Source organism: Thermobia domestica, chromosome 12 (assembly GCF_964235325.1).
Source record: "Thermobia domestica chromosome 12, izTheDome1.hap1.1, whole genome shotgun sequence".
In the NCBI taxonomy this organism is placed as follows: Eukaryota; Metazoa; Arthropoda; class Insecta; order Zygentoma; family Lepismatidae; genus Thermobia; species Thermobia domestica.
In genome coordinates, this window is record NC_137465.1 from 130,668,318 (window position 1) to 130,694,464 (window position 26,147).

Genomic DNA, 26,147 nt, shown 5'->3' on the forward strand with positions numbered 1-26,147 from the left:
ATTTAAACCTAATTTACTTTGATATAATATATCTATTAATTTGTTACATGAACACGTTTTCGTTACTTTGATGAATGATGTATGTTGTTGATATGGATTCTATTACACGTTCTTTCGTAAATATTATAGAAAGTATCAGGGTTATTTATGATTTTTCATGGAAATTGACTGGCGCATGCGCAGTACACAGACAGTTCAATTGAAAGGCGAGGAAGGAAACGCTAACACACTGTTAGAATGTTTCATCGCTGTGAAGTATAAAAAACAGCTAAAATATATTTTACGCTTGTCATTGCGTAAAGAATCACCAGGTTAATGTTTGTCCAAGTTCTCACTAATCAACTGGACTCATGAAAAATAATTAATATTGTCATTACTGCACAATGTGAAGAATAAAGAACGTATATTACACCACATTGTTCTCGAATTCGAACTTAGCTAAGGAAGGGACAATAAACAAAATGTGATTTATTCATTCGAATTGAGATAATTCAATGAAACTAGAAATTACACAATCAAAAGGAAAAATATCGTTAAAAAGACAATAATACTTTTATCCGAGATGTGAAATAAAGTTATTAATTAACTGAACTGAAAGTAATATTGGGCATGATATAGAGTAAGAAAGAAAGTAAATGTATTCTTAGAAACGTTCAAAGTAAATTCACAAATACTTTTTGAACATATACTACTCTTCCTTTACGTTTTGACGAACTAATAAGTAAACAAGCAAAAGAAAAGAATGAAGAACGAAAGTATTGATCTTGAAAAATTATAATAAATAAATGAAAGTTAAATAAATGTTTACACAAAAAATAACACACTAGTACTTCGTGTAGTCACCTCCAGAGTCCGTAACTTCTTGAAGTCCAGAGGGGATACTAGATACAAGTCTCGAGCAATACGACGGTGTGTCACGAAAATGTTGCCACAGTTCCATAACATGATTTTGAAGAAATGTTTGGTCTCTGTCTTCACGTCTCTCTTCCCATTCTTGCACCATGTAGGCCGACAGATGTTCAATTGGGTTCAAATCTGGGGATAGAGGGGGCCACTCAATACAAATTAACTCTGGATGTTCACTTAGCCACTCTCGTGTTTGCCGGGAAGTGTTAACAGCACTGTTGTCATGCATAAATATATATTCTTCCTGTTCGGGGAAGTTTCTTTCTAAGGACGGTAACAACGTATTTTCGAGGATATTAATGTAAACACTGCTGTTCATTCTCTCAGGCACCGCAACCAAATCTCCAGGACCAGCAGCCGTCATGTATCCCCAAAATTGTGCTGATATTCGTCCTGAACAAGAAGTTCTGGTAATATTTTGTTCAGCATACCTGGTTCAGCGCGGTCTATACAATATAACTCTGCCTTGTTGGTTAGACTTGAAAACCTTCTCGTCGGTCCAGATGACTAAGTCCCAATATGACTGAGGTTGGGTTATGTTATTCTGTGCCCATTCCATTCGTCTGGCCTTGTGAGTTTCAGTCACGAGAGTCTTCCTAGCGGGTCTTGAACAGTGTAGACCAGCCTCCAATAATCTTCCTCTTATTGTTTCGTGAGAACAATTATATTCTCTGGCTTTGTCCAAGAGGATTGACGTGTGGCGTAGAGGTCTGTTGATTACTTCTGTAACTAAAGCTCGATCTTGAGCTGCAGTTGTCACTTTTGGCCTTCCACTTCTTGACCGAGACCTGAACCATTCACCACCTTCTTCATGTTGCTGAACCCATTTCTTGACCGTTTTCTTGTCACATCCCAGATCTCTAGCAATCTGAGGCACAGTTTGTCCCATTTTTGCTCGGCCTATGATTTCTCCTCTCAGAGCAACAGATAGTTCTCCACAACCTTTAGAGCGAGGCATTTTGAGAACCTGTTAGAAATTTGCGTTCTGGCGTGTATGACAAATGTCGGTAAAGTGCATCTTTCTGTTTCTACTGCGCATGCACCAGTCAATTTTCATGAAAGATCATAAATAATCCTGACAATCTCTGTATTATTTATGAACGAATACGTAATAGAACCTATATTAACAACATCATTCTTCAAAGCAAAGAATACCGTAAACATAAAACAATTTCAACAGACTATTACATCAGGCCAAAATAGGCTTAAACTTCAGAGAATACAAAATAAATTTCATACTGTAACAAAAGATTGAACATGAAACACGCTTACTATATTTTCAACTTGTCACATTAGCCGAGTGGACTAAGGCATTCGGCTAGAGATTCTAAAGCACCATTCAAGAGTAGTTCGAATCCCACCACAGTGTAATTTGGTTTTACCTCTTCTTGACATTTCTGTTTATGATCCTGCCGGATTCTATTAAAAATGTAATTCCGTAATACGCTAAAATATACGTAATATTTGAAGTTCTTAACCTCCCATTTTTACATTTTTCAAGCTCAATTGAGAAGAAAGAGGGAAAATGAAAGTACAAAGATTTACAATAATTACTTAGAATTTACTGTCATTGTAATTGTGGATATTTTATTTATGAAAATGTATAATGAACTAAAAATATATTTAGTAGGTCACATGTCTCCATTTTTCGATTCTAAATTGAAAGTTACAGTTTAGGCGGGGACACATCGAAGACCCAGGGGGTTGAGGGGGTGGTAACAACTCCCATTGAAACTTTTATATTCTATTAAAATAAAAAGTGTTTCAGTTTATAATCTTGGAAAAGCAACAATCACTGTGTGTGGAGGACGGTTTATTTATACTACGATTTATCACTTCCAAATGTGTAGAAGATGTGACTGGATATTGTGTATAATCATTCAAGAAATATAAGACAACGAAGGGACTTCGTAAACCCTTCACGCCACCCCAGGAGCACGAAGTGCGTTCCGCCGTCCCTCGGTTGGGAACTACTGCTTGCGAGGGAAACATTCTAACAGTGTGTTAGCGTTTCCTTCCTCGCCTTTCAATTGAACTGTCTGTGTACTGCGCATGCGCCAGTCAATTTTCATGAAAAATCATAAATAACCCTGATACTTTCTATAATATTTACGAAAGAACGTGTAATAGAATCTATATCAACAACATACATCATTCATCAAAGTAACGAAAACGTGTTCATGTAACAAATTAATAGATATATTATATTATATCAAAGTAAATTAGGTTTAAATTTTAGGCAATAGAAAATGTTATTTTGTAATAAGAACTACTACTCGAAGCCTTTGCTACAATCACTAGTTGTTACCATAGCCGAGTGGTCTGATTTCCAACAAGGTGGATTAAATTTGAAGGATGTCGAATTGCAGACCCAAGCCCTATTTCTCCAACGATGTTTACGTTTACTCCACGAGCATCCTGATCATCCTACCACTCAGCTTCTCATGTACTTATTACACCGTGTTCCATTAGAAGCACCTTTCTATCTTGGACACCTCCCGCCTCAATATACATATCTGAAACCGGTTTTGTATGAGATTTGTTATCGATTGTTAAATCATGATTTAGACGAAGTGCCCACTGTTAAAAGACTGTATTCGGTACTTCGACAACCTTGTACTCTTGTTCCTACCATTGTTACTAAGCATCCCCATCATAATTGGCAACGTATCTGGCGTGTTCTACATGCTCCTTATTTAACTTATCGTGCAAGATCCGTCTGGTTTATTGTGGTGCATCAAATTGTTGATACTGTATCCCGACGACATTCACTTGGATTTAGTGACTCTGACCTTTGTGCTTCTTGCAATGTAAAGGACACTATTGCACATCGTCTTACCGAATGTGGTGAAGCAACAGTGGTGTGGCCTCAGTTCTGTCGCTATATGGCCCACATGTGCCGCACTACTCCCACGGCTATTTCAATAGACTTTATACTTTTTCCAGACTTTACTTTTTTTCCGAGAACAAAATATCAAGCTGTTAATTGGTTGATTGGCAACACTGTTTTATACTTGTTCGTAGAATCTCAGAAACTTGTTCATACTACCTATATTATGTTTTTATATGCTCAGCTAAACCAAATTCCTTTTGTTATGCGCAATAGGTTGTTTGCAAATTTTTTTAGTGTTCTATCTGCATAATGTACCTTTTCTTGTATCTGCCCATTTGTATCACCTTCCTTAGTTTGGTTATTGACTTGTACTGACATTAAGTTGCAATAAAAAAAAAAAAAAGTGGTCTAAGGTGTTCGGCTTGTAAAGCACCATTCGAACTTACTTCGAGTCCCCGCCGGGTACAACGCCTTTTTCTCTCTTTTTTTTCACCTGTTCTCGATGTTTCTGTCTGTGTTCTTGTCGGATTCGATTAGATAGAATTTCGAATAGAGACCAATATATATGATAAATAATCATTTATTTGCGAGTCTGCACTCGTACAATGTACATTTTCGAGATTTTGATTTTGGAAATGAAGTTTATATAATATTGAATAGTAAAAATAGTAAAATAAAACATATTCGTATAAATATTGATTAATTAATTAGTGTTAAACATGGCTTTCCAATCAGGATTATATAGAGAGGACTTACTTCTAAGTGCAATCCGAAAACAAATATTTGAGTTTTAATCTGACCCAAAGTTGGTAACTTACAGGATAATTTATACATGATTGGTATTGTAATTTTTATGCTTTTATTATAATTATCTATAAGTTATGATTTTACCAATTCTAAATGTAGAACGAGAAACAAGTGTAATATTATATTTGTTACGAAAAGCTTTTAAGCAATGATGCTTTCAGGACGTGATCTGAGGGAGAATTTGAGACCCCTCTCGAGCTAAGAAATTTCCGCCTTCAGGACCATATATTCGATCGTGTTCAATGTGGACTACCAATGTTTGCCCTCCACCCGCATATTGAAATTCCCCCCGAGGATAATTTTCTGAAGTCACCACTGTTTATAAATAGTTTTTCGTTACAAATCAGAGGACAATGAATTAGTGAGTATACTTCATTATTTTAGCTTTGGATTTAAGATTCGCAATTCATATAATGTTCCGTTCTAATCGAATTTGAAACAAAAGAAGTTTTCAATGAGTTACTCAAAGAAATATTTTCAGCCTCCGGATGAAAATAGGAAGACACTTAAAAAAGAAACAACTTGCTACCGGGTTTGAACACACGAACATGTGATTGATAGTGTATTGACCCAAACCACTCGACGGTTTTGTATGTCTTTGCACCTGTTCTTTTGCCTCTTGTGAAAGCAGTTTACTGTTCCATACTCGCTTTTGTTTATTCCGATATGACTATGAGTTCTCAGTAAATATTTGGACGTTACAGCTCTTGGAATGTATAAAAGTGTTTTTAGAATAAATCACAATCGATATTATGTCCTAATAATATACGTAAAACAGGTAGAATTGGTGAAATGACTGAGGTTGGACTGAGCGTAAATGTTTTCATAGTTAGGAGCCTGGATATGCAAACCCGCTTAACGTGGGGATTTAATATTGTGAAATTTGGTACATCGAAATATTCAGAAGGAAAGCGACTGAGCCACTTTTTGTCCATAGCTTTTGATAATGTATTGTGCCCATAAACAGCACAAATTTCTTCACGGTTCTGAGCAGCATTTGCTCCTTTATCGAAATAAAATTTTGTAAAATGTAGGACAGTTTTGAGGAAAGTTCACAGCGCAGTACCTTACGTCTGATTATAAGAATTGAGCACTTTGTGCACATCTACTAGCTTCAACTGTGAGATATCGGATAACGTTAGACCCGACCCTTTGCGACTCATATACTCAGAGATTTGGGACACTAATGCCATTTCGTGCGCGAAACACTCACTACTTTCTAGACTACCTAATATACTGATTGTTAAGTTGTGTAGAGTTAAAAATTATACAATTGAAATTGTTGAATGGCACTTTGTTTTGAAATTTTTATGTGGTATTTTTTGAAGCTACGGTAAATTTATTGTCAGGGCCGCATTGGATCAGGGGTGCCTGGGGGTATAGCCGAGCGATCTGAGTCGCTATTCTGACAATCGTGAGGAGAAACTAATCGGGGGTTCAAGTTCTTCTGTAGTATAATTGGATGAATGCTTAATTGTGCTTGATGTTTCTGTGTTCGTGTCCCTGTCAAGTCTGGTAGTACTGGAGAATGATCCAAAGAGAAAATGAGAGTCAGGATTTAAAGAAAAGTAATTGAATGTACATCTCTGGAACGTGGGGGTTCCTAGTTCAATCCTGGCTCCTGCCAAATGGGCTTTGCGGAGGACAAACACCTTGTGCGGAGTTTTCTCGGAATTCTCCCGTTTCCTCTACTTTTCTTCATTTCACTGTTTCATTCATAATTGTCACCACTATCTCTGTCAGCGTCGGAACATAATTTTAGGACTTCAGACTTTAAAAAAAAATCATTTTCTCTTTACATTTGATACAAATATTCTATTCAAAGATTTCATTCAAAGTTTAAATTGCAAAAAGATTCATCTTCATGTTTTACTGCATTTTTATAATTGTATTTATATGAGATAACACACTTTGTAATAAAAAGTCAAAAGTTCACTATTTATGGGAGTAAAAATTTTCTTTATGCATATGAAATGAAATCGGAAATTGAAAGCAATAACATTTTGGGTTATACTTGCGTATCATTGTATATGAACTCGTTTCATATATAATTCATTTTCCAGATTTTTTACTAATTACTGGGAATTAGTACCTATTGTAACTATTTTCCCATATATAACGCAAAGTTCGTCAATTAGACAATCACTTGGAAGAATCCAGGATGACCAAAGTTGCGCGCATACGCATAGAAAAATGCATCAATAGAAATAAGAGCTGATATGTTTAAATGGAGTTATTTTGCTCCATATTTTAAATTTCACTGAAGTTAAATGTTGACTAATATTCTTTCGGCTATTGTTATAAGAAAACAAATACGAAAACTTCACCCCTAAAAACCTGATCCTATCTTTCTATTCTCTATAATTTAACTAATTTTTGTAATCATTGATTGTTTTTCGTAGTATTGATAAGTGTCATTATTACTTAATAATGAATGGGCATGTTAACACAAGAAGCAATAGATGTGATTTACGACATGGGATTGCTTGTGAGCAAAGAGCGAAATCTTCAAAGAAAGCCAGATAAGAAAAGTAACGTAGCTTGTTATATAGACAAGAACTACTTGACTGAGCACACGACTGAGTATTTAGTGGAAAAAATGGAAACGAATTGTATATTTATACTCGTGGTGTTGACACTCTGCGCGAATGAAAATTTAGGACAAATTTTTAATTTCGAATCTGGGAAGGTGCCCACAGGTTGGCGGCAGGTTGATTGTAAAATTCCTGGGAAAGGTGATGCTTGGGAAGTTGTTAGTGCTGAGAGTTTAGAAGAGACATACCCTGGACTTCCGCCAACAGAGCATCAATATTACCTAAGAATGACGGAGTATGTTGAAGGCTGCTCTTTCATATCGCAAGTAATTCAAATCTCTCCTTTAACGGAAGTTATTGTTACAGCACTCTTGTTCAGCAGGGAAATTACTCCAACATTGGAAATCGTGGTTAAAGAAAGAAAAACAACTGTGGCTGGAAGTACATCTATGGAATGGCAAAATGCAACTCTTTTAGACATTATAGAAGGGTTTATCTATGTTCCGGTAAGTTCAACATGAATTTATTTTAACATTTGGAGTTACTGATAGCACTAACACCACTAAGTGGAATTACGTAGGGGCATAACATTCTTTGTAATAACTTATTGAACTAAGTTAGTACCATTTCAATATTGCTTCTGTAACTTTAAAGATATCAATATTTTATTCAGAAAGTTCACATTGTGTTCTATTTGATAATTTATTTTTTTAAAAAAATATAATACGGATGCCCACTTTTTGATTTGATTGCACTGTACTTCTGATTAGCTAATTTCTGAGTTTCTTCGTAGTAAAGTGGATGTGGTCTCTGAGCGTGATCCCTGGCTTGATCTCCGGTTATAAGACTTATCTCGGTTGAGTTGAGTGAATTTTGAGTTTAACGTCCCGTTCAGCAGCGAGGCTATATGAGACGTGGACCTACTTATTAACATGAAATCCGAACTGCATGAGCTAAGGCTTATATTGGATATATGATAAACTCGAGTAGTGGTTCGAATCACAATTAAGAACAGTAGATCCTGTCAGTGGCGGATCCAGGGAAGGGATGATCGGGGCGATCTCCCCCTCCAGAAGAGGAAACTTTTTTATTTTATATATAAAAATAAAACCCATCTCAAAGTTTGGAGCTCTTACAAGTAGCTCTAAGTAGCAGTCAACCCATACCCCCCCCAGAAGTCCGTCCTGGATCCGCCCCTGGATTCTGTCTCCTGTAGGTTTGCATCGGTAAACGAACGAGAAACTAATCGACCAATCAGAAATTGTACTTATCAACTCTGATTGCTTGTACTCTATCGGTGTATGCCTACCAGCATAATTTTAAGTATAGAAATGTAAGCCACCATTGATCTGATAAAAATCAATAATATTTTGTATAATATAAATCATCGCCAGTAGTATTTAGATTTCATTAGCATGAAGCTTGCTATAAATTCAGAATTTTTCGTTCAGCTGAGCAGATTGCGAAACGCACTATCGGTTTTGGTAAAGAGCATAAATAAAACATTGAGTTTCTGTGGGTATTTTAACCTTTTTTCATCTATAGTCAGACTTAAGTGTGCATTCATAGATGAGAACGGGACTGATGGAAAAACATTATGTTAAAATCGGAATACTGGTATTACGCTGAGTGTCAATGGAAGATGACCATTCGATTGCGAATATTAAATTTCAAACATTCAATATTGACACTGGCTTAGAGAATAGATGTCTCCAGGTTTCGTCCATTCCCAACCACAAAGTATCTTTATCTATCGTTTTAATGCAAATATACACGAAAACAAAATTTTAAATATCGTTAATCAACGTATATAGTTTCCCGAACTCGGATCGAAAGTAAAGCCTGCGTCTCAGATTCAACTTTCTATAGTACATGAGCTGTGTTGTATGTACCGTACAATTTTCGTATTCACAAGGTTATTACTGTATTTGAGATCAAAACATATGCAGGCATAATAATCAAGTTATGTGTAATGTTCATTTACATAATTAATCTAAGTCTTCGAATATATTTCTTTGTACTCGCAAATCTTGTAGAATAAAGGATTTTTAGTATTTAGATTTCTGTGCTTTCGGCATCTATGGCCATTTAGCTGTTGCGTATGAGGGATGACGTCCCTTGGCGAGCATGCTATTCGGGGAAAGGGAAGGAAGGAAGTTGTCTGGGAATTATAAGTTAGATACCACCTCGCCTAGCATGAATGAGGAAAACCCAGGATTATCTCATTCAGGATGGCTGGCCTGGAAAAGCTTTCTACACTTTTTCGACCGAGTGTACCCACCGGGAATCGAACCCGGGACCGTTCGCACCAAAGGCGAGAGAGTTAGCGATTACGCCACACTCGTGTAGAATAAAGTAGCATAACGTAACATTCTGAAATAGGGATGCCAATGTCAGTCACAATACTACTGTAATCACCAAAACAAGGCTGTAACGAGGGAAAATATAGGTAGTTCTTAACACTGAATAAAATAGCATTTAAATCATCTTTAGGTTCTTCTAATAAAAAAAATTGTCTTTGAGACATTCTTTCCTTTTCTTTGTTATCTTTCTGGCGATGGCCGTGTATGAAAACAAATGGTCAAAAGTTCTACATTTAAAATTAATTTTACTCGATGTCATAAAATGTAAGGCTTGACTAGTTAGTTGATTTGGAATTTAGCGTCTTGCTGAGCATCGAGACTCGTGACGTTGATGTACAGCTTACACAGAGAAAAATCCGTTCTCCGGACAGCGGTATATTGTACAAACATACGGTATCCTCTTGCTTACTATAGAAATCAGTACGGAGCATACGTTATCCGTATGCAATATAGGCACTGCCCTTAGATGTTATATCATGCCGTTGCAGGATGTATGGCATCTAACAGTTTTCCGTATATCACATGCTTATACTTATGTTACCTTCGCCAGCTATATGTTATATACATCCATTTGTATGAGAGATCCTGAACGCCTGTATTGTTTCATATGGAAAGTACGTATAAATGGAACACTTATACGGAAAGTATTATAAAACATGCGGTTTCAGTTATACGTCTGTTGTACGTTAAGTCCAAAAACTACAGGAATTACGCATGTAACCTATCTTTTTAAGTACGCCACCTACATTTTTTTTCTCAGTGTAGCGTGGTATCCAAACCACATTAGCTTCTATTGGGAATCGAAGTTGAGCCTCCTGTGCCAAAGTCGGGCTTGTTACCCTTATAGCGAAGAGAGAGAGAGAGATTCATGTTAGATGTGAAAAGTACACTTAATAAATCCCATATGCAATTGCATGTGATCAGTGGCGACCCAAGCGGTTTCTGAGTTTTAACACCCCCGCTGAAAAAGATATTATGAGAAGATAAACATTTACATATTAAGAATGTAGGCAAAAATTCAACAACAACATGAATTTATCCTTAACCCTCTCTTGATAAAATTATACGTAGCTGCTACAACGATAAAAAGCGAATAATGGTCATAAATTGATGTTCACAATCGAATTACATATTCTAATAATTACATTACGCAAAATGTTTTCAGGGATTACAACCATGGGCGGCGATTAGGGGGGCAAAGGGGGACAGTTGCCCCCGCACTTTTTTTAAGTAACCAATTAATGTATATAGTTTCATTTGGAAATGTAACGATTTTGTATGTGTTACTGATTAATAGGAAAAAAATGCTGCCATATAATATTTGCTGTTGCGTGAATACGTATTGGTTGTCTTCCCGTGGAGTAAAGAAAGCTACAGTAATTGCGTTTTAATCGCCACAGAAAATAACCCTAAAAAATAACCTATTGGAGCACAATTTCAGCATACTTTCATTTCTTCTTACAAGGGCTCGATATGTTAGTGAGATGCTTTGAAGCTAATCGAAAGAACATTATGCAAAAAACGTAGGGCCTATTTGACAAGTTATTCTTTAATTGCACAAAAATTGACAGTTCCTAAAATGTCTTTTCTTCTTTCTAAAGTAAGGAATTTCGATTAAAAAGAGCGTGATAAGAAACAACTTCTACCTTTTCCATTGTTTTGTAGTGTAATATACGAGTGAAGTGTTGCGTTTAAGGTGTACGAGTGTATATACAATAAAATTTAGAAATTGAACATAATTCTAGGTTTTAAGCTTATTTTGTATAACTGAAGTGTGGATTGATTCTAAGTATTGTTGTGTTTTGATGTGTTCCAAGAAAGTGAAAACTGCACCTAATGGCAACAAACATATTTCAAGAAGTTGCAAAAGCAAATATTTCTTTAAATGTCGTAGCATATGCTTGTAGTATTTACTGCCTTTCATTTTCTAAGAGTAATAACACACATTTAATAGCATGTGTGAAATATTAAGTTTTTCATTAATCCTCAGTTTCAATATAACTTTTGCAAAACAAGCATCATTATTCATTACTATGAATAATATTATCCTTTCTATTTATTTGTTTTGCAAATTTATTAAATAATCTGATCACACAATTTTCCAGACAGAATTTTAAGATGTTCATGAGCAAGGAATCAAATCTCTTTTTACACTTTCGTTGTTTAAGAGTACAAAGGGCTAGTATCTACTTGCTTTTTTCTTCTCAATTTACTTAATAAACTATTATATACGATATACGGTATTTTAACTGAAACTATAGTATCCTATTAGTTATACAACCTTTCGTCAAACAAAATGTTAGAAACAACCAGGAAAACTAACATTTATATACAAATATTCAGATCATGTCTTGCCCCCTCACTTTTAACGTCCAACCGCCGCCACTGATTACAACATTGTGAATTTTGGTACATGAAATATTATAACCATTGTCAAAGTACAATAAATGCAATTTGTAATAACGCGCCTTGGTTATACTCTTTTTATGCTAAAGGGGGACCGGGAGCTTATTAAAACAGTTGGGAGAGGAAATGGGACAACACCGAGAAAGTATGCTCTGGACAAACTCGCGTGGCATGGAATCGAACCAGATGTTCCCACACCAGTGATGAGTTATAGCTTATAAACTTATCCTATTATATTCGTTACACAAAACCGAAATACAGTATTACGTTCATTACTGAATTTTGCATGAGATGCCTAAGGTTCCATCAAATTGAATTGATATAAAACAATTGCTCTGAATTTCAAATTTTGATTTTTTAGGACAGGGGTTATTATTGATTAAATAATATTAAACATCTGGAGTTATTCCTTTAAATATAGAAGAAGGAGTTTTTGTAACAAGTGAAAGACAATTGTAGCAAATGTTTCAATGATTCATGATTGAGAACTTTCATTATGAAATTTCCCAAATCAGAAACACCACGATGATTCATTTGCCTCAAACATAATACAGATGAAACAGACCACTTTTTACCCAGAGTACCCAGAAAGTCAAGAAATCCTATTATAACACAAAGGCTGAAAAGTTCGTGACTGATTACTAGTTGTCGCTTTTATGGAAAGCTTTAGGGTACGTGGTTTTCCTTTCAGAAAGCAGTAGTGCTTATAAGTCAACCGAGTACAAGAGTTGTTAGGCTTTCAAACTATGCTATGTATAAGTCTCGGAAGTCAGAAAAACGGCTTCGTGCGTCCGTTTGTTGATAGGTACCAGAGCAGAAACGGTAAAAGATATTGAGAAATGTTTTTTTTTAATCGATTCAAAGTCCCAAAAATAGATTTAATCTCTTCTATTAACACTCTATTCAAACAAAAGTGGTTCAAATTAGTCATTTCCGATTTCAAAGTTTTATCACCGTAAAACGAAAAAGATTACATGTAACTAGAAGTAGTTTTTTTGCAAACGATCCAACGTCTCAAGAAAATATACCAGGACTATCCGAAGCACCATACTAAAACTGGAAGTGGTTCAAACTTATTATTTCCTCCGATTTCAATATTAATTTCCACAGAGCAAAAACGGTAAGAAATATCGAGATATGGTTTTTGAAAACAATTCAGCGTCCCAAAAACAAGTTTCATCTCTGTCGTTAACTATCTATTTTAGCCATAATTGATTCAAATTAGCCATTTCTTGTTTCATCACCTATCGCTATAGAACAAAAATGTATTAGATAGCGGAAAGCAGTTTTCTGCAATCGGTTCAGGGTCTCAAGAGAACGTAAAATTACGACACTCGATGCTCTACCAACAGGGAAGTGTCTGAAACTTAGTACCATTTTTGATTTCAATACTTATTTCCATAGAATAAAAACGTAAAAATATATCGAGAAAAATTTCTTTGTCTCCTTTTTTTTTAAAAAAAATTGATTCAGCGTTCCAAGAATAGATTCAATTTCCCCCGTTTATCCTCTTTGTCAAATTGGAGGTGGTTCAAATCAATTATTTCTTGTTTCAAGATTTATCACCGTAGAACGAAAATTATATTAGATAGAAACAAGTGATTTTCTACAATCGATTCAGGGAATCAAGAGAACATAACATCACAACCTGCAACAGTCTACCGAAGCTGAAATTCACTGAGTGTTACTACTATTTCCGGTTTCAATATGATATCCATAGAGAAGTGTAAGAGATATCGAGTAGTGCTTTTTTAAAAATAGATTCAGCTTCGCAAGAGTAGGTTCTATCTCCCTTCTTAACCCTCTATTCAAACCGAAAGTGGTTTAAGTTAGCTATTTCCGGTTTCAACTTTGATCGCCATAGAACAAAAGGGTAAAGGGTAGCAAGTAATGGCTTTTTGATTTGGATTCAGCCTCCGAGGAACAGATGCTATCTTTGATCTTATTAATCTATTGCAACCATTAGTTACAAGTGTACTACATACTTCAAGTTCGAGTATTAAATTCACATAATTTGGAAATCTACCGTAGTTTTACACTGTTAAACTTGACTCACTAGTTAATAACAATTCCATTGAATTTGAATGTGGCACTGTTTGCGCTGTCATCGTTTGCTAAAATATTTATGTAGAAATAAGATTATATTACCTTGTTGACACCAAATACTTTTAAGATCTTGGTGTGTTAGTTACAAATGTTGATCTTCTTCAGAGTACACTAAAACAATAAATCAACAGTACACTTCACATGAAAAACGCAACACAAGCATAAATATACAGAACTAGATGTACCGCCAGTTTTTGTTCTCATACGATCAGTCTTGCTAATCAAAACCTGAAACCAGTACTGTAACGTGAGGGTATATAATATATTTGAAATGAAGATCAATAGTTCGTCCTTAATTACAACTACAGTATAACGCAAAACTACATTTTTTTTCTATCACTTATGTAAAGAGCATGCTTTAGAAAGACCTTGAACTGGTCATTTCCTTTTTCTTGCTGTTACTGTTCCTAGGTTCTCTACACAAAACTTCACTTTACTTCAAAATGCATGGAGTTGATAATGCTGAAATATGCCATTATTTATCGAGGGCAAACTGTGTGTTGTCAGGAACGACGGAGAGTAGGAAAATAAGTGTATACATTCACATTCTAATTCTAGCAGAAAACTTTTTCGAGAAACTCCGATACTTGCCCTAGTTCTTGGACGCCCGACAAATCTGGTGTATTACAAGAGACAAGAAAGAAACCATGCATCTGCGTGACACACATATGTATTGCTTCCGGTTGTCCAAGCGAGGCGAGAAATCCGGGCATCTGGAAGAGAACATTTTGTTGGAAATAATAATGATAAGTTGGGTGTAAGTAAACAATTTATATGAATAATAAAATACGTATCTTTTCTTATAAACAGGGATGCCGGGCATCTTGGCATTCCAATAATGCTACACCACTAGTAGAATGTACGTGCAATATGAATTATATGCGAAATTATCTTGTCAGAAATATGTTGAATAGATTAACCATCAATTGAAAGAAAGAATTCGGAATTTCAAAGTGCATTGCGAAGTAATGAGATTGGTGTGAAGTAAAATTGATCAACAAATCTTCATCATTTATAGAAAGACTGGAATATGTGGCTTTTTACATTCGAACGAGGGCACTAAAATTAAATTTGGACACGAGCACTCTGGACAGAAGTTGGAATAACACTATTGACACCGTTGCCAACAACCACTGTAAAAAAGGATTTAAGATGTGTATTGTGTTGAGCAACGGGATGTTTTTATTTTCGAATATTAATATTCAATTTTCAAACTCCCATCCCTACTTAAATAGAATTCCTTACTTTGGTCTTGATAATGCTGAAAATTGGAGAAAATTCAAGGGGCAATCTTAAATAATTTAAAGGAATAAAAGTAAGGAGTGCTTTAGAGTAATTTAGAGGTGTGCTTTTGAGTTTATTAATGTAAAATATTCTAGCTAAATCATTCATCGTAAACTGAGTAATGTACAGTAGACTGAATTTCTAATAACAATGTCTAAGGATGCATAGCAATATTACATTATCAAGGAGTCCTCCCTTCTCATCAAATGGTTCTACGTAATCTTCTAATACATACGAGTATATAAGTGACTATGAGGAAGACACAACCATCTGAGAATCATTCTTTAAAAATTGAATTATCTACAAACGGCAACAAAATTTTTAATATACACAGTGATAAAATACCGGTACTCTATACACAGAAGATAATCTTTCTCAGCTGTCTCCTTCAATATTTATAGGTGACGGTAAAGGAGAAGACTATTGGTGTCAACGTAGCGACTTACCGCATATTGACCCTCTAGAAACACTGTCTTATTCAGTGATACAAAGGTAACTTACGTGTACTTCGCCATTCGCCCGTCATATGATGCTATGAGAAAAAAGTTTATTTTTGGGATGACCCAATATTAGGATAGCTTTAATTAAATTATTGTTAGGACAAATTATCTAGTTTAATTCAGCAGAACTTACCAATTTAAAAAATGCACATATAGATTTAGAAAGACAGATTTCTTTCCCTAACTGAATTATTGAGTATAAAATTGAGTTAATGAAGCCAAACTTAATTTATGTACATATCTCGCTAATATGGAAATCTAGAAAACAACATTAATTTAAAAATCTAAAAGAAAAAAATAGTGATATTGGAAAACGGGATGAGGAAAAGAAGACGAGGTCAATTCGTTTCATATTTCAAATTTTATAAAACTCTCGTTATGGAAATTGCTATATCAGATAATGAATTTAAAAAGGTTGTGTTTTAACAGTACTACGCACAATTAGAAAATAAAACTATGATTTATAACCTTAATGTAATTACTCCAGAAAAGTTGTTTTCTTATCATTTTATATTGCTGGATCTTTAGGAATACGTACTTCTAATCATCCCAGTATTTATACTTGAATGACAACGTAACATCATATTTACAGTTTTCACAAGTACTATGAGCGTTGCTGTTAGAAGAAATTAAACAATAGATTTATACAGTTTGATACTTAACAGTTCATATTTTTTCTTACGCAATAAAGAAGTTAATAATAAAAAAACTTTTCCAGTAGAGTAAAAACTATCAATTAGCCAAAACTATCATTTTGTCAATGAATGACATACACCAAAAAAATTAGTTCCCCACAATTTTATGGGAAATTAATCACGACAAGTTACGATAAGTCACATCACGATAAGTCACATTACACTAAAACAAACATTAAAGTTTAGGAATGCAATATAATTTTGGGTCTTATCATACTCACCATATTATATACTGTCGTAGTGTATTAATGAAAAGCTTGATTAACGTATACTTCAGAGCCAGTTTCAGCTTAACATACAGTATACGTTCTTAGGTTTACAAAAAAAAAATAATAATAATAATAAATAAATAAATAAATAAATAAAACTTGCTTTTATCGATTTTCTCAAAAGCTACGCATAAGGATTTACATTCCTCTATATTTTTTCTTCAGCTTATTGAAATCCATTGATTATTATATTTTTCAGTTTTGGACATTTTTTTCAGTAAACATTAGTATTATTGTGGAATATCTAGTATTTACAATGCGGAGGTTTCATAAATAACGAGATTTTCCACTGTTTTTAAACGTTCGAAATAGTTAAGAATTTTAAATATCGACCTGTCATTTTCCAGAAAATACATTTGCTTTTTAGAAGCCCCGTTGATCATTAACTTATCACGTGAATCAGAACCTAAAACTACAATTAAACTTAGAAATTAGAATAATTGAAGCCAACTACACTGTAGAGCATGTAATTTCTTACTTTTACACAAAACTGTAGTCATTTTTGTGATCCGTGCCAGAAGAAATAAAATCTGAACGTAAAAGTCCATTCCGGTACAGAAGATGTCTTCCTGAGACGCTACCTCTCAGACGATAATGTTATTCTTTCTTGTTAATGCTATTTAAACTATAAATTTTATAGTATATATTTATTTCTGTTCAACTGTGTTATTCAGCAGATGGTTCTAATAATTTATTGTTTTGAGTATACTGTTTATGTATTTACGTTTCATATCTTTAATATATGTATACATATTGCATTTTGAACGATGTACTTTCTGACTAATCAAAATGGCTGATATTGTGAAATTGTAATTACCTGCATCATAAAATTTCGATTAATCTGTATAAATATTCATCCATGGTTTCTAGTTTTGGAAAAGATAAACCAACATTTATGAAAATCAAATTACAACATAATACAGTATAATCAAGTGTTGCAAGATACTAAAGTTGAATATTCGTAGTTCTTAAGAGTATGTGTATCACTACTAGCAGAGTACACGATCTGATATTTAACAGTATTTCTTTACATATGTAGTACGTATAAACAATCTGTTGCAGAAGAACTATAAATTATTAGTGGCAACGACATACTTTTTAGCGCCCTAAAAGTTCGTTTTTATCGATCTTCTCAGAAATTACGCACTAGTATTTACCCTTAACCTTTTTAAATTTTGTCATATATTTTTATGTGATAGGGTAGTAAGTAATCTTCATTATGCGATTAAAAAGTGCTAATAAAGTTTTTTACTTCGTTCTTTTTGTTTTCACAAATCTGGAGTCATTGTAGAACACGTTACGTAAGGTTTCACGCCTTTTTGCTTCGAAACATAAAAGGTTATGACGTTATAATTTTAAAAATATTTTTTGTTGGTCTATTTTTATTATTTTTCGCGGGCTTACTTTTGCACCTACAAGATTGAAATTTTGCACACATACTCAGTGTAATTGTTTCTGACCTATCCGTTAACACAGAGTGGTCCAGAGCGGTAAAAAGTAAAAGAAAAGTTTTTTTTAAAACAAAAGTCCTTTTCGCGATTTTCCCGCCTCAGACATGATGAAGACATGTGAATGGTACCGTTTGAAAGGCTGTTCTATTCTAAAAAGAATGAGGTACGAACCGTGATCCTAGGATAAATAGACATGTCTCAAGAAATTTTTACCTGAGATCCTGTTTTTGGGGTATTGTGGGGATATTCTCAGTATATTGGTAAAATTTTCCCTCCCTTACTTTTCAACATAGAAGCCTAAAATTTTGTACACACATTCAGTATACCCCTTAGTATTTTTCAGTTGACTTTTAGATCTGTGCGTTGATACAGAGGCATAACCTTAAGCATATGTTTTTCCCAAGCTCAATCAACTGATATAGGCCTATACCTTATCTTTGGACAAAAGTTCAGTTAAACACAATAAACTTCAAGTGTAAACTATAATTTTGGGCTATAGCTTATTAATCGTAGACAAACTGTCGTCTTGTTACTGTCAAAATGAAAAGCTTTACGGGAGTATACTTCGGTGTGAATCGCACTTGAATAGGTTGTATGGGTATTGGTCAGCATCATTTTTCAGGGTTTACAAAATAATTTATTTTTCTCAATTTTGTCGAACTTCTACACTGACGCATGTATTTTTGTTCTAATCAGTGACATCTACTGATAGAGATGTGCCTGAGCTTTGGACATCTTTTCTTCCTGTTAAACGCTAATAATAATAATTATAATTTTCTACTTTAATTTTGTATTCGCTTCTGACAACTACTTAAGATTAATGTAAAACTTCTCACAAAATAATAACATTTATCTACTACATGATATTCAAATGCTGAATTTTAAAAAGTACACTATAAAGCATCTAATCTCTTACTTTTATACAAAACTGTAGTAAACATAGTGATCGGTATAAGAAGAAATAAAATTGCACTTTGCAAAATAATATGATCCTACTTTGTAAAAACAACATATTCGAGTGCAGCAAATTCTTTAAGCTTGTATTATTGATTTATCAAGAATTAATACTGGCCATAAAAGTTGCATGACTTTACTAGATATGATTGGAAAAATCTACGTAATATGTTCGATTGATAACATTTTCAAGATCATTTAGATGTTAAGTTTTAACTAACAGGTGCCTTTTTGTCGCACTTGAAACAATATATTTTAGTGAAAGTGTTATTCAAAATTAACAGTTTACTTTCTTCAAAAAGTGAACAAATTTCATACAATAACAAATGGCTAACCTATCACTCTAAAGTGTTAATGATCTCCAAATATTATGGAAACGAAAACATTTAGTGTTATTATTCTTGTGTTGTATTGTGTGAACTGTCATGTACTTCTTACCTCGCATAAAATTGAAAATAACAAACAATCGGTGAGTATCAGTAATAGCACAGAACTATTGAATAATTTGAAAAAGAAGAATGTTCCGTTTGTACAATGGCCACCAATGTCTGAAGATCGGTACTTAATGATCAAAATAGATATTCACTGTAAAGTAAACAAGTTACCAGAATCGTTTGCATCTTCACATGATATCAATGTTACGTATGCACTACTCAATGAGGAAGAAGTTGCTTCAGTCCTGCCTGTTAACAAAGGAATACAAGGACCATTACGGAAATGGAACACTTCCAATATTCACAAAGGAGGCTTCATGCATCTGGTAAGAACAATTATATAGAAAGTCGTGTTTCGGTTACTCGATTATACATGCATCAACGGAAAACTTAGAATATTTCAACTGTCAAATATTTTAAGCGGAGACAAAAGTTTCTTTCATTTTGTAAGAAATGAATGTTAACACTACCAAGATTGAATTGATGCATGTTCCGAGTGGACTAGCTCTTTGAGTAAATCATATCTTAAAAGCTAATATACTTTTACGTAACATCATAAATATCTAATCATGCTAGCACTCCTGAATTCTAAAACTTTACTTACGTAATAAAACAATCCTAAATTAAATTGGAGATATTACAAAATTACTTACATTGAAAAGCATAGATGTTCTCAAAGTACAGTACATTCATTAATTCAGTAATTAACTAGATTAATTGTTCAATAAGAAAGGTTTCTGGGTACGCCAGTATTATACAGGGTGTTCGGAAAGTACACATCCGAGTTCGATTAAATTCTTTCGAAAACAAAGAAAGAAAGAAATATAATCTACAATTAACCTGTATTTACCAGAATCTCTGATACCAGTGTCAAATTTCAAATAAACAAAGCAGCGTTGCAGACCTTTGCATGAATTATTTCTCTTTGTGGCTTTGAATACGTTACGACTCAGGTGTATAGATACTTTCCGAACACCCTGTATAAATGTTGACGTTGCAATTTAGTACTTAAGATACAACATAACATTCGCAACAAATTTAAAGGAATAAAATATTGATTGAATTACGTACCTTTTTCAGAATGAAACATTATTTAAAAATCAGGTTGAGAAATCTTGCGTATTTACTAAAGTTGTTTTTTTTTTCTTAGATATTTCTTTAAATATGTAAATTTTAAAGTTTAAATTGTGACTACAGTCAGACTGCTTGAACGCAAAATCTCATCTAGTCAATATTTGAGTATGCCAAGTAAGAGTGTTTTTCTCCTATTTCGCTTGTTGTTTGGCCAGCCTCGTTCATCTCAGTGAACGCTGTCTTTTATATTTTACTGTTCTCTGCATTTGGAGTTTACATTTAACTCCATCCATCACGACTCTGTAGCTTCTTACATAAATAACTACCTTTTCCCACCAAAGCTTAATATACTTATTTATTAGAACTAAAATAAGAAAAGTTACAGTTTCAACAACTTAAGTTTGTCTTAATCAGACACTCAGTCAATAGACAACCGGATCGCCATAGACTGTAAACGATAATAGATAGCGACAAGCGGGTTTTCGAGTCGATTCAGTATTCCAAAAATAGTTTCCTCTGCTCTGTTAACCTTCTATTAAAATCGGAAGTGGTAGAAATCAATCATTTCCTGTTCCAATATTGATTACCATAAAACAAAAACGTCAATAGGTAGCGATTTGTTTTAGAGTCGATTCGATGTGTGAAGATAAGATTCCCTCTTTATCTGTATCTCTCTATTCAAACCGGAAGTATTATAAATATACTACTACTTTCGGTTTCAATACTGATCTTCATAGAGCAAAATCGATAAGATATAGTAAGAAATGGGTATTTGTTGTAGATTGAATGTTCCAAGAATAACATTGATCTCGATTATCTCCCTCTATACAAACCGGAAGTGGTAGACATTTATGGATTCTGGTTTCGACAGTAATTGCCACAGTGAAAAATCGCTATCTATTACACGACAATTACATTAATAGATAACGCGAAGCAGTTGTTTGGAATGAATTCAGTATTGGAAGAATAGGTTTCATTTTCGACTTTATTCTTCCATGGGAACAGGGTGGCTCAGTTGTAGTGTTTTCACCTCTGGTGTGAGGGGTCTCTGGTTGGGTCCCAGCTGACGCCAAGTGGGTTTTGTGATGGACAAACACCGTATTTGTGGCTTTTCTCGGGTTCTTCCGTTTCCTCCCACTTCATTCATTCCACCATTGCATTCATTTCTCATCATCGTCATCTCCTTTAGCCTAGTCGGCGTTACCTTTTCATTTAACATTGGACGTATAAAGAGTGTATAGCCCAAACGGCTCGTCCGAGTTTAAAAAAATCCTTCATTTTAGATTGAAAACATATTTGGAGACGATTTTCCCTCTTACATTTTGTTGTAACTCTGATAACAACAGTGTTACCATATTTCAGGGGACTTTTGAGACACTCTGTACTTTATTCATTTTCTACCATAGTAGGCCCTTTATGCTTCTTGTAAGTGTAAATGTAACTCTGTGGTTATTGTTTTCAAATGGCTGAATAGTTGAACACTGAACTGTAACTGATGATTTTAATTTTATTTGTCTCAGAAGGTATGCTTAGGAATTCAGAAAGCGAGTGAATTATGTGCAGCTGCACTAGACAGCCAAACCTGGAAAAAAGTACATCCAGAATACCGAAGGAAGTATGAGAATTTCAGTCAAATCAAGAAGGATACGCAATCTAGAATACCGTCCGATGAAGAGACATCTGCAAGTATTCTGAGTTCAAATTCGCCAGCATTTCATTTTGCTCTTAACTGTTTGTTTTGTAGGGAGCATGATAGATACGACGGTAAGTGGAAGGATCACTGTATAATTCCAAAAAAAGCTAATACTTTTCAAGAAACGATATTGAAATTACGTGAAAAACGCAATGATGATTGGGTCATGACTATAAAAAGTTGCATTGCATAGCCAGAGATTTGTTTGCGAAAGACGCATTGTATCGCACTATTTGCAGTGTAAATTTCAGAACAGGAAAGGGGATTGCAGGAAAGATGAGAAAGTGAATGTCATCAGGCGAATACGGACCGAAGAAAGAAGGCAGGCTCATGCAGACTGAAAGAGAGGATGCTTTCTTGCGAGTAGTTGAGTATTTGAGGATGAACGATGATAGCAGGTTACCATATGTGATTTATTAAAGGTTATGGAACAGGGGCTGTGCTATTCAGAAGAGCAAACGTACTGTCAGATACATGAGAGCTAAACTATTGGAATTATTTGCGGAAGGAATCACTATAACTGAAATAAATGGTAAAGTAGAGTTGTTACTTTCAAAGAGTCATCAACTAGAATCCGTCAAGAGTTTTATGATGAGAACATCAGAAAAGATATTGCACCTGAGCATATGAAACGCAATACCAGTAACGGTACAGGGTGTCCAATAGAAAGCGCGAACCAAAAACGTGATGCATCTACAAACCCAAACCAACCTGTAGTGAAGCTTGCATCAGTTTTGGTCGAGCCAACTAGATTATACACTGACCCAAGGAAGCTATTTTAGTTTCAGATTGTGCAAATGTAGCGATCTCTTTTAGAATTACTCTTAACACCTAAGGAAAAATGGCAAAGCACTTTCAAGATTGTACCCGTCAGTGGAAGGGTAGTAATAGTTTGATGTTTTGATGGATTTTATTGCACACTTTTATTATCTTTGCTGCAGTTTGCACTAATCTCAACTGCTCCTTCACAGTATTGTTTTCTGATGTTCTCCTCATAAAAGTCTTGAAGGATTCTACCAGGTGTCTCTTCGAAAGTAACAACTCACTTTACCATTAATTTCAGTTATAGTGATTCCTTTTCTGCTATAATCGTTCATCCCCAAGAGGCAAGAAAGCATCCTCTCTTTCAGTCTGCATGGGCCTGCCTTTTTTCTTCGGTTCGTATTCGCCTGATGACATTCACTTCCTCATCTTTGCTGCAATCCTCTTTCCTGTTCTGAAATTTACACTGCAAATAGTGCGATACAATGCGTCTTTCGCAAACAAATCTCTGGCATATGCAATGCAACTTTTTATAGTCATGACCCAATCATCATTGCGTTTTTCATGTAATTTCAATATCGTTTCTTGAAAAGTATTAGCTTTTTTTGGAATTATACAGTGATCCTTCCACTTACCGTCGTATCTATCATGCTCCCTACAAAACAAACAGTTAAGAGCAAAATGAAATGCTGGCGAATTTGAACTCAGAATACTTGCAGATGTCTCTTCATCGGACGGTATTCTAGATTGCGTATCCTTCTTGATTTGACTGAAATTCTCATACTTCCTTCGGTATTCTGGATGTACTTTTTTCCAGGTTTGGCTGTCTAGTGCAGCTGCACATAATTCACTCGCTTTCTGAATTCCTAAGCATACCTTCTGAGACAAATAAAATTAAAATCATCAGTTACAGTTCTGTATTCAACTATTCAGCCATTTGAAAACAATAACCACAGAGTTACATTTACACTTACAAGAAGCATAAAGGGCCAACTATGGTAGAAAATGAATAGAGTACAGAGTGTCTCAAAAGTCCCCTGAAATATGGTAACACTGTTATTATCTGAGTTACAACAAAATGTAAGAGGGAAAATCGTCTGCAAATATGTTTTCAATCTAAAATGAAGGAAATCGGACGAGCCGTTTGGGCTATACACTCTTTATAAGCCCAATGTTAAATGAAAACGTAACGTTGACACTCACCGGGACCCACAACATAAGTGAATAAAGTTACTGTCTTTTATGTTAACGTGTCGATGGCCAACCTTCATTTCAAACATGACCCCATTCATCATACTTTTACAAAATTTATCCACCTCCCGGTCAATGACAATGTTGCATTTTCATTTAACATTGGGCGTATGAAGAGTGTACCTATATCAGGAGACTTTTGAGATACCCTGTATATTTAGGGGTATGTTCAATGCCTCACTCGAGAGGACACATAATGGTGGACAACTTTTATCAGGGATGATGAACCTGTAATTTTGTTACAGTCATATAATTACTCCGTTATTACTTCTGTCGCAAATGACCACTAACGGCGGCCATATTGGATTTTACGACCTTCCAGATTGAATATTCTTGAGAACTTTTTCAGGTTTGCTTAGAATGTGCTCAGCATCATTTTGACGCATGTTTCATTTCTATTGCATTTGTTCAAGGCCAATCCTTATTTTGACTGGACTATAGGTGCCCCTAGGCATAAGTTCACCGCTATCTGCGAAAAAAAATCAACTTTTACATCCATATACCCTGAATGCTCACTGAATTGCGACCACGTACCTAATATTTTGTTGGTCCACCTTTTGCTTAGAGGACGGCTTGGACACGACGAGACGTGGATTCTAGTAGTTGCTGATATATTTTCGCTAGGATCTGACACCATATATTGCTAATGGCCTCTCACAATGAGCCCACAGATATCGGTGCAGGACTCGTGGTGCGAAGAGCTCCTTCCACAACATCCCATAAATGTTCTATAGGATTAAGATCCGATGAGTTAGGATGTCAATTCATATACTGCAGCTCCCTGGAATGTACATTAAGCCAAGCTAGTACAGTACTGGCTTGGTGGCACCGTGCCTTGTCGTCCTGGAAAATGCCGTCTTCGTGTGAGCACAAGTGTTGCATTGTAGGGTATACGTGATCCTGTAATATCTGCAGGAACACAGTGGATGTCTCACTGTAGTTCATGCAAACTAACGGTCCCAGTCCATACCAACAGAAGAAGCATCCCCAAACCACACAGCCACATCGACCTCCCTGTACAGTACACACCATGCACGAGGGGTCTAGCTTCGTGCTGTTGGCACCACAAATGCACATCCCGTCCAAGAGGAGTAGCACAAACCGTGATTTATCGGACCAACATACCCTTTTCCAATTATCCACGGTTCAATTAGTTAGTTCCTGTGCCCAAGCGCCACGAAATTGGCGGTAACGAATCATAAGGAATGGGTGACGAGTGGGTCGTCTGCTGTGGAACTTCATGCGTGCCAGTGTATGCCGTATAGTTGTGTGTGATATGGGTGTTGTGCATTCGCCATTGTATTGGTCACGCAATTTCCGGACACTGATAGTTCGTTTGACTATCACGAGCTATTTGAAACGACGCTCGCCCCAAGTTTTGAACTTCTGTACGCCCCTGCAGTTCCGTCTCTTGGAGTCCGTTACCCCATTTTTTCCCACTCTTTGTACACCTTCACTAATAGGAACGGGCGCATCCGACATTATCACTGTCTGGGTTATTGACACACCTATTGCTCGCTTATTCACAATTATGCCCTATTGGAATTAGGATTAATCCTGCCCACCTCCGATTGTAACAGTGTGCTGTCTGCCAACATGTAGCCTCGAGTGTGTACTTTCTCTACAATACTACCAGTCGGGATGGTCATCTAATCAGCTCGGCTGCTGACAACACTTTCTTGTGTGGAGGGGTGGTCGCAATTCTGTGGGCACTCAGTGTAGTGGAATTGACAAAAGATTTGATTTAATTCTCATTTTCAGTTTATTCAACCTAGTCATACCAGCACACGGTAAAGTAGGTTAACAGTACCTCAAAATTAATCTA